General features: G+C 43.2%; 1 pseudogene; it reads right to left on the minus strand.

Moving 5' to 3' along the window:
• Positions 1 to 3,285: 3,285 nt before the first annotated feature.
• On the minus strand, positions 3,286 to 6,150 carry LOC118394587 (gap junction delta-2 protein-like; annotated as a pseudogene).
• Positions 6,151 to 10,208: the final 4,058 nt, after the last annotated feature.

The following is a 10,208-nucleotide window of genomic DNA, read 5'->3' on the forward strand; positions in this document are numbered from 1 at the left end:
ATCCGCCCCCCCTTCACAGGAGCATTCTGAAACTAAGTTCTAAAGGCGGTTGACATCAAGTGGAAGCCTTAGGAAGTGCAAAATAACCCATATCCCACTGTGTTTTCGATAGGGGTGAGTTCAAAAACGACAAACCTCAGATTTCCCACTTCCTGTTTGTATTTTTTCTCAGGTTTTTGCCTGCCATATGAGTTCTGTTTTACTCACAGACATCATTAAAACAGTTCAATAAACGTCAGAGTGTTTTCTATCCAATACTAATTATAATATGCATATATTAGCATCTGGGACTGAGTAGGAGGCAGTTCACTCTGGGCACGCTATTCATCCAAAAGTGAAAATGCTGCCCCCTATCCCAAATAAGTTTTAACCTCTGTTTAGTTCATTTCCCTGGTTAGTCTTCAATTATGTGTTATCAATGGTTAGTCTGTCCTTATGTTTACTGTCCTTTAATATAGCCTACTTACTTATTTTAATGTCTGATTTTATATATTTTCATCCTGCAGATGAAAAGTGTATGTAAAGTGACTTTGGATGTCTTGAAAAACTACCTCGATTCCCTGGGGAACCTCCCCAGAACCGATCAGCAGTGTGCCCTCTGCGGCCACAGGTGGTGCAGGGAATGGTCCCCCCTCCGGTCCCCCTCATAGCTGCACCTCCGAGCTCCATCGGCGTTGGATCGGAAGTGCCGAGGGATGGAATTGACGGACCCCGATTAAGACATACGCGGGAGGCCAACAGGTTATCCAGCCAGATGGATAGCCAGCTGGTCAAGGTTAAGGGTGTTGTCTCTGCAGGCTAGCTCACTGCGAACGTCCTCGCGTAAACGCCACCAGAACAAGGAGAGGGACCAACTTCAGCGGAAGTCGTGACCGTTATAGCATTCTGTCAGTGGATGACACAGTCAATGGCGGGTGAAATCATTGGTGGATGCATGCAACATCTGAGCAGGGGAACAAGACCTATATCTACATGGGACACATTCTTTTCACAGCACTTCAATACAGAAAAGATTTCGTAGCAGGTTAGGAGAGCTTTTTCGCTAACCTTAACCCTTTTCCTAACCTTAACCTCAGTCTCCTAACCTGCTACGAAAAAGTAACTTAGATATTGAAGTGCCTTGAAAAGAGTGTTTCCCACATATCCGCCGCCATTGTCGCAACCCCTATTACCAGCCTGTTCAACCTCTCTTTCATATCGTCTGAGATCCCCAAGGATTGGAAAGCTGCTGCAGTCATCCCCCTCTTCAAAGGGGGAGACACCCTGGACCCAAAATGTTACAGACCTATATCCATTCTGCCCTGCCTATCTAAGGTCTTCGAAAGCCAAGTCAACAAACAGGTCACTGACCATCTCGAATCCCACCGTACCTTCTCCGCTATGCAATCTGGTTTCCGAGCCGGTCACGGGTGCACCTCAGCCACACTCAAGGTACTAAATGACATCATAACCGCCATCGATAAAAGACAGTACTGTGCAGCCGTTTTCATCGACCTTGCCAAGGCTTTCGACTCTGTCAATCACCAGATTCTTATCGGCAGACTCAGTAGCCTCGGTTTTTCGGATGACTGCCGTGCCTGGTTCACCAATTACTTTGCAGACAGAGTTCAGTGTGTCAAATCGGAGGGCATGCTGTCCGGTCCTCTGGCAGTCTCTATGGGGGTGCCACAGGGTTCAATTCTCGGGCCGACTCTTTTCTCTATATATATCAATGATGTTGGTCTTGCTGCGGGCGATTCCCTGATCCCCTGATCCACCTCTACGCAGACGACACCATTCTATATACTTTCGGCCCGTCATTGGACACTGTGCTATCTAACCTCCAAACGAGCTTCAATGCCATACAACACTCCTTCCGTGGCCTCCAACTGCTCTTAAACGCTAGTAAAACCAAATGCATGCTTTTCAACCGATCGCTGCCTGCACTCGCATGCCCGACTAGCATCACCACACTGGATGGTTCCGACCTTGAATATGTGGACACCTATAAGTACCTAGGTGTCTGGCTAGACTGCAAACTCTCCTTCCAGACCCATATCAAACATCTCCAATCGAAAATCAAATCAAGAGTCGGCTTTCTATTCCGCAACAAAGCCTCCTTCACTCACGCTGCCAAGCTTACCCTAGTAAAACTGGCTATCCTACCGATCCTCGACTTCGGCGATGTCATCTACAAAATCGCTTCCAACACTCTACTCAGCAAACTGGATGCAGTTTATCACAGTGCCATCCGTTTTGTCACTAAAGCACCTTATACTACCCACCACTGCGACTTGTATGCTCTAGTCGGCTGGCCCTCGCTACATATTCGTCGCCAGACCCACTGGCTCCAGGTCATCTACAAGGCCATGCTAGGTAAAGCTCCGCCTTATCTCAGTTCACTGGTCACGATGGCAACACCCATCCGTAGCACGCGCTCCAGCAGATGTATCTCACTGATCATCCCTAAAGCCAACACCTCATTTGGCCGCCTTTCGTTCCAGTACTCTCCTGCCTGTGACTGGAACGAATTGCAAAAATCGCTGAAGTTGGAGACTTTTATCTCCCTCACCAACTTCAAACATCAGCTATCTGAGCAGCTAACCGATCGCTGCAGCTGTACATTATCTATTGGTAAATAGCCCACCCATTTTCACCTACCTCATCCTCACAGTTTTTATTTATTTACTTTTCTGCTCTTTTGCACACCAATATCTCCACCTGTACATGATAATCTGATCATTTATCACTCCAGTGTTAATCTGCAATATTGTAATTATTCCCCTACCTCCTCATGCCTTTTGCACACATTGTATATAGACTCCCCTTTTTTCTACTGTGTTATTTATTGACTTGTTAATTGTTTACTCCATGTGTAACTCTGTGTTGTCTGTTCACACTGCTATGCTTTATCTTGGCCAGGTCGCAGTTGCAAATGAGAACTTGTTCTCAACTAGCCTACCTGGTTAAATAAAGGTGAAATAAAAATAAATAAATAAAAATATTTTTTTATTGTACTATCTTTTACCAGATCTAATGTGTTATATTATCCAACATTAATTTCACATTTCCACAAACTTCAAAGTGTTTCCTTTCAAATGGTATCAAGAATTTGCATATCCTTGCTTCAGGTCTTGAGCTATAGGCAGTTAGATTTGTCAAGCGAAAATTGAAAAAAAAGGGTCTGATCCTCACAGATATGTGCACTACATACCGTAATTTCCAGTCTATAAACCGCTACTTTATTCCCACACTTTGAACCTCGTGGTTTATACAATGACGCGGCTAATTTATGGGTTTTTCCCGCTTTCACAAGATTCATGCCGCCAAAAAACTGAGCACCGTCACATAATGTGACGTAAATCGAGCGCGCTCAAACTTCCCATCATTCTGATTACGGTAGTAATTTTGTCACCCTCATCATGGCAAAGACACGGAGAAATGCATATGATGCAGCTTTCAAGTTGAATGCGATAAATCTGGCTGTTGGAAAAGGAAATAGAGCTGCTGCATGGGAGCTTGGCCTTAATGAGTCAATGATAAGACGTTGGAAACAGCAGCGTGAGGAACTGACTCAGTGCAGAAAGACAACAAAAGCTTTCAGAGGGAAGAAAAACAGATGGCCCAAAGTATTTGCAGCCACTCGACATCAGTGTAAATCGTGCATTTAAGGTGGCGCTCCTTGTTCAGTGGGAGGCTTGGATGACAAGTGGGGAGAAATCCTTCACTAAAACGGGCCGCAGGCGAAGAGCATCTTATGGTCAAGTCTGCCAGTGGGTCCTGACAGCGTGGAGCATTGTCAAAAAATCCACTATCATCAACGGGTTTCGAAAGGCTGGACTGCTGCGTGTTGAAGGGGCAGCATGAGCTCAGCTGGGTATTTGCCTCTGGATGAAAGTGATGAGAGCGACAATGAAAACGATCCAACATCGGATGAAGCAATTCTGAGGCTATTCAACTCCGACACCGAAGGAGATGACTTCAGTGGTTTCAGTGCACAGGAGGAGAAAGATAGTGACCAATGACTTTCTTGGTAGGCTACTGTTTTAATTTTTGTTACAAGCCGTGTTTCGTTTAAAGGCTGTGTAAAGTTAATTTCTTTCAATGTACCGGTAGGCACCTGCGGCTTATAGACATGTGCGGCTTATTTATGTACAAAATACATATTTTTTAATAATTCAGTGGGTGCGGTTTATATTCAGGCGCGCTTAATAGTCCAGCAATTACGGTACTCAGAAAAACAGATATTTACATTTTAGAATGTATTTCATCAAGAAAGTACGTTATACATGTCTTTTTTAATCTTACTCTTAATTACAAATGATTTATTTGGCTGTGGTTAATTTGATTTTCAGCACAACCCTGTTTGATAACTTAAAGTATTATAGTGACCTCTTGTGGTCAAAAACGAAACTCATTCAAATGCAGGTTTTCCATACACTGGTTTGTTAAACAGTGCAACATTTGATTGTTGAAATTACATTCTTCTAAAATTCTTACACTTCTGGATGAGAAATACAAGTCACTGTTCCAATACTGTTTGATTCTGACGTTTTTGAAATACTATGGGCAAATATGAGAGCATTTGAGATTGGAACACCAACTATAAACATTTCAGTTATTATTCGATAATGTCGATAATGTCATCTATACACATACATACCATGCAAATATCAATAAAAAGAGACACACATACTACAAATAGTTAGTTGACTACCCACCAGTCAATCAGATTAGATTATTCTGAAAAGAATAATGTTATAAGAGACAAAGTCCCTTTAGACAACATAAATGACTGTGTGCACACAGGTCAAAACTACTCTGCCAGCTATGTATTTCAACAATTACAAGGAATTATTGAAAAGTATCCTACAAACATTGTTAGAATGTGAAAACGTGTCATGTTTGATCAAACAGGTGTGTTTGTATTGAAGAACCCTGAGATTGTGTACAGTAGGACTTATGTGTGAACAGAATCTCCTGGGCCATGGGAGTAGGAGTCTGCAGGACCAGCCTGCCCCTCAGAGAATGTTTGAGCTGCAGCAACAGAGGGTTGTGGTGGTCGTACAGCCCCACAGGGTCCCTCTCAGGGCGGAAGCAGGTGGAGAAAGTGGAGCACAGTATGCGGAAGATGTAGACCCAGCCCAGAAAGTGCAGCTCTGCGATGTTGAGTACAAAGCAGCCCAGGCTAATGCTGAACATGAAGTTGAGAAAGATGGTCTTCTCAGTGGCACGTGACACGAAGCAGTCTGTGCGGGTGGGGCAGGGGTAGGTCTCGCAGCGGTAGTGTTGGGGCACCTTGAAGCCAAACAGGTAGTACTGCCCCACCAGGAAGGTGATCTCCATGACGGAGCACAGCATCACATGCAGGATGTAGATGAGCAGCACCTGGCTGGAGAGCTGAGTGGGGTCCTCCCCCAACTCCCCATAGATCTCCTCCAGCAGGCTCTGCTCCACCCCCTCCGCTTCCTGACCAACACACTCCTCTCTGTATCCAGGGCAGTAGGTGGACATACCAGTCTCCAAGTTCTCCAGCCCTTCCCTTCCCAGCTGCCCAAAGACCTTCTTGGAGGTCCGCTCAGCCATCACCTGCCCCCTCTGGATCTTCAGCTTCTCGTCCTTGGCGATCTTGTGCAGGGCGTAAATGATGTAGAAGATGGACGGCGTGGAGACCAAGACGATCTGGAAGACCTAGAAGCGCAGGTGTGAGACGGGGGCGAAGGTGCTGTAGCAGACGTTGTTGCAGCCGGGCTGCAGGGTGTTGCAGGTGAACTTGGACTGCTCATCGCTGTACACCGCGTCCCCCACCAGGGTCACCAGCAGGATGCGGAAGATCAGCAGGCAGCATGGTCAGCCAGACCTTGCTGATCACTGTGGAGTGGTTCTGCACCTCGGACAGGAAGCGTCCGAGAATGGACCAGTCTCCCATGGTTTAACCTGGGGGAAGGGCTGGGGAGGTTTGAGAATGGACAAGCGTGTGAATCAGAACCTCTCAGTGCACTGCTACCTAATACAATAGAGTCCGAATGATTTAGACACCCACATGCTTTTCTTTCAAAAACAAGAACATTTCTAAGTGACCCCAAACTTTTGAACGGTAGTGTATGTAAAGGTACATTTTCTACTGTTTTGCAAACAGTGAGAGAAAATTACTTCTTATCTGGTCTAAGATGGTTGAATAAATAATTTTACAAAAAATGTCACTCATTATCTCATTACTTCTCAAACAGCTGTTGATATAGAATAATGAGTATGCTCATATCAGTGAGGGGGATACAATGCAAAGGAAATTGTAACAGCAGAAAAGGTTTTTCCTCCTTTCCCTTTATCATAACAATTGAAAACATAAACAGAGAAGAACAATCTTAACAAAATAGTTAAAAATTCCCTCACCTCTGGATCGTTTGTCTCTTTCCAAACCCAAATCTGTAAAAAATGCTTTGCCATGCAGTCCGCATTGACTATAATTAATATGAGTTCTGTTTAATGGACGATATGAACGGTGTTGAGCCTGATATGGGAAAATAGGCTGACCAGACATATTCATCCACTTTATCTGAAACTCTCATTGTACTGTGGGGATACAAAGGCAGCCAATGTACAGTTTAACAAAGATTTAAAAAGACAATGGGAGGCACCTTTTCTGAACAGCCGGGATTAGTCAAACAATAACAGCAGGGAACAAACTGGAAAAGGAAAACAATTGCAGTTTATGCAAAGCTTCTGCTCTTCGCCAGTTTAAAAAATACAATTTAGAGAAATGGAAGATTGAACATTTCTCACTTTTCCAGATTATGCTCAGTCAATCTTTGAATGAAATGTGATAACATGTGATGACAAATTAGTGGAATCATCCAGCACTTTTAGGTTTATATTCACCAGTTATGACTACAGCATTTCTCTTTCTGGAGACCTCTAGTGTTAGTGCTTTGCCCCATCCACTTATAGACCTGACACAGAGATAAAATCTCACAATACATAATGTTCACTAAAATTGTCTTCCAGGAACTGTCTGTACGAAACAGGACTATGTTATCCTTTCAAATGGTATACTGAAAACACTATAAGCAGCTTGCATCAATGACGTATGGATCCAATCCAAGTCTACAGACGAAACACACAGAACAGGTTGTATCTCCATTAAAATAAGTGTTTTAAGAGTCTATCCATCCACTTGAATGTCCATCATGGGATCCAATGTAAAGACCAAGCCTAAGTATCCTCTGCAGCATCTGTGTCCCTGCTTCATCATGATGTAGTCTACCCATTGTGGCTCTGGAACAGGACATGAGGACCATTCCCCTGCAGTTGGCGAGGGCAGGAATTCAATTGTTACTTTGTGTGGTTGGGCTGAAAGGCTGGATTAGGTCTCGTCCGTGTGTCATACAGTGCATTCGGAAAGTATTCAGACCCCTTGACTTTTTCCACATTTTGTTACGTTACAGCCTTATTCTAAAATGGATTAAATTATTTATTTTCTCATCAATCTACACACAATACATGCCCGTAATGACAAAGACAGAACAAGTTTTTAGAATTTTTTACAAATGTATTAAAAATTCAAAACAGAAATAGTATTCAGACCCTTTGCTATGAGAATCGAAATTGATCTCAGGTGCAACCTGTTTCCATTGATCATCCTGAGATGTTTCTACAACTTGATTGGAGTCCACCTGTGGTAAATTCAATTGATTCGACATTATTTGGAAAGGCACGCACTTGTCTATATAAGGTCCAACTGTTGACAGTGCATGTCAGAGCAAAAGCCAAGCCATGAGGTCAAAGGAATTGTCCGTAGAGCTCCAAGACAGGATTGTGTCGAGGCACAGACCTGGGGAAGGGTACCAAAACATTTCTGCAGCATTGAAGGTCCCCAAGAACACAGTGGCCATCAATTTCAAATGGAAGAAGTTTGGAACCACCAAGACTCTTCCTAGATTTGGCCACCCGGCCAAACTGAGCAATTGGGGGAGAAGGGCCTTGGTCAGGGAGGTGACAAAGAACCCAATGGTCACTCCGACAGAGCTCCAGAGTTCCTAAGTGGAGATAGGAGAACCTTCCAGAAGGACAACCATCTCTGCAGCACTTCACCAATCAGGCCTTTATGGTAATGACCAGAAAGAAGCCACTCCTCAGTAAAAGGCACATGACAGCCCGCTTGGAGTTTGCCAAAAGGCACCTTAAGACTCTCAGACCATGAGAAACAAGATTTTCCGGTCTGACGAAACCAAGATTGACCTCTTTGGCCTGAATGCCTAGCGATACGTCTGGAGGAACCCTGGCACCATCCCCACGGTGAAGCATGGTGGTGGCAGCATCATGGTGTGGGGATGTTTTTATTTTTTTTAACCTTTATTTAACCAGGTAAAACCCGTTGAGGTTAAAAACCTATTTTGCGAGGTTGACCTGGCAAGAAGGCAAAACAACAGAGAAATAGCAGTGTGTCATTAAATATTACAGAAAATGACAAAATACACACAAAAGACAAAGTGTCACAAGTTACAGGTACAATTGAAGATTAGAAACAATTGTGGTTATCACAAACAGTGTTGTCAATCAGAGTCTTAAAAACAGGCAAGAACAATTACTCCCCTAACTTTAAAATCTTTTGAAGCATGTTCCAGGATGAAGGGGCATTGTGGGAAAAAGATTGTTTCCCCATCTCAGTTCTATCCTTAGGAACAGACAAGGACAGCAGCGACTGAAAGAAGACTGTATTTACTGACTGATCTGGTCAGTAAGGAACAGAGATACAAAGGGAGGGACTGTGAGACTAGTCAGGATCGAGAGAAAGATGAATGGAGAGATCCTTGAAATCCTGCTCCAGAATGCTCAGGACCTCAGACTGGGGCAAAGGTTCACCTTCCAACAGTAGAACGACCCTTAGCACACAGCCAAGACAATGCAGGAGTGACTTCGGAACAAGTCCCTGAATGTCCTTGAGTGGCCTGGCCAGAGCCCAGACTTGAATCGGATCGAACATCTCTGGAGACACCTGAAAATAGCTGTGCTGCAACTCTCCGCATCCGATCTGACAGAGCTTAAGAGGATCTGCAGAGAAGAATGGGAGAAACTCCCCAAATACAGGTGTACCAAGCTTGTAGCGTCATACCCAAGAAGACTTATTAAGGCTGTAATTTCTGCCAAAGGTGCTTCAACAAAGTACTGAGTTAAAGGTCTGAATACTTATGTAAATGTGATATTTTAAATTTGCAAACATTTCTTAAAACCTGATTTTGCTTTGTCATTATGTGGTATTGTGTGTAGATTGATGAGGAAAATAACAATTTAATAGATTTTAGAATAAACCTGTAACGTAACAAAATGTGAAAAAAGTAAAGGGGCCTGAATTCTTTCTGAATGCACTGTATGTAAACACTACAGGGCAGCCAATGCTAGTGGGCCAAATATGATCAATAATTGTTGATCTAAATGAGAATATTGAGGAAGCCTTTGGCTTTCTGAAAAACACCATTCTGTGAAAGACAAAGGCAGAAATTACTAACTAAGCACTAAGCATTGTCAGGCCTAGAGGTGTAAACCATTGATGATTAATAAACCATTTATAGGATCTATATACTGTAGATGCTTCAGAAATAATTTATAACCAAATGTCTCGCAAGATAATGTGTTGCACTATTGACTAGACAGCACGTGTGCCTACTGTAATGTTTGATCATGTACCACTTCAGTTTAAGTATGTATAGATCAGTTTAAAGGGCCAATAGAGCCGTTTTTATCTCAATATCAAACCCTTTCTGGGTAAGAAATAAGTACCCTACTGTGATTGTTTTAAATGAAAATGGTCAATAAGAAATTAAAATAGCTTCTTAGCAAAAAGCAAACATTTTGCTAGGACTGTCTGAGAGTAGTCTGAGTGGGGAGGGGTAAATTAGCTGTTGTTGGCAGAGGTTTGGAACTATCTGTCTTATTGGTCTATTAACTAATTAAGCGCCGGGTGATGTCACCATGCAGGCCAAAACTCTATCCCAACAAAACAGGCTGAAATTTCAGGCGGTCTTTTCAGCCAGCTCTTACACTGAAAGGGTAATATCATAATTTCACAGTATTATTGCAAACACATTTATTTAACTAGGCAAGCCAGTTAAGAACAAATTCTTATGTTCAATGACAGCCTAGGAACAGTGGGTTAACTGTTTTTTTTCCCCTTGTCATCTTGGGGATTTGATCTTGCAACCTTCTGGTTACTAGTCCAACAATGTAACCAC

Source organism: Oncorhynchus keta, chromosome 1 (assembly GCF_023373465.1).
Source record: "Oncorhynchus keta strain PuntledgeMale-10-30-2019 chromosome 1, Oket_V2, whole genome shotgun sequence".
Taxonomy (NCBI): Eukaryota; Metazoa; Chordata; class Actinopteri; order Salmoniformes; family Salmonidae; genus Oncorhynchus; species Oncorhynchus keta.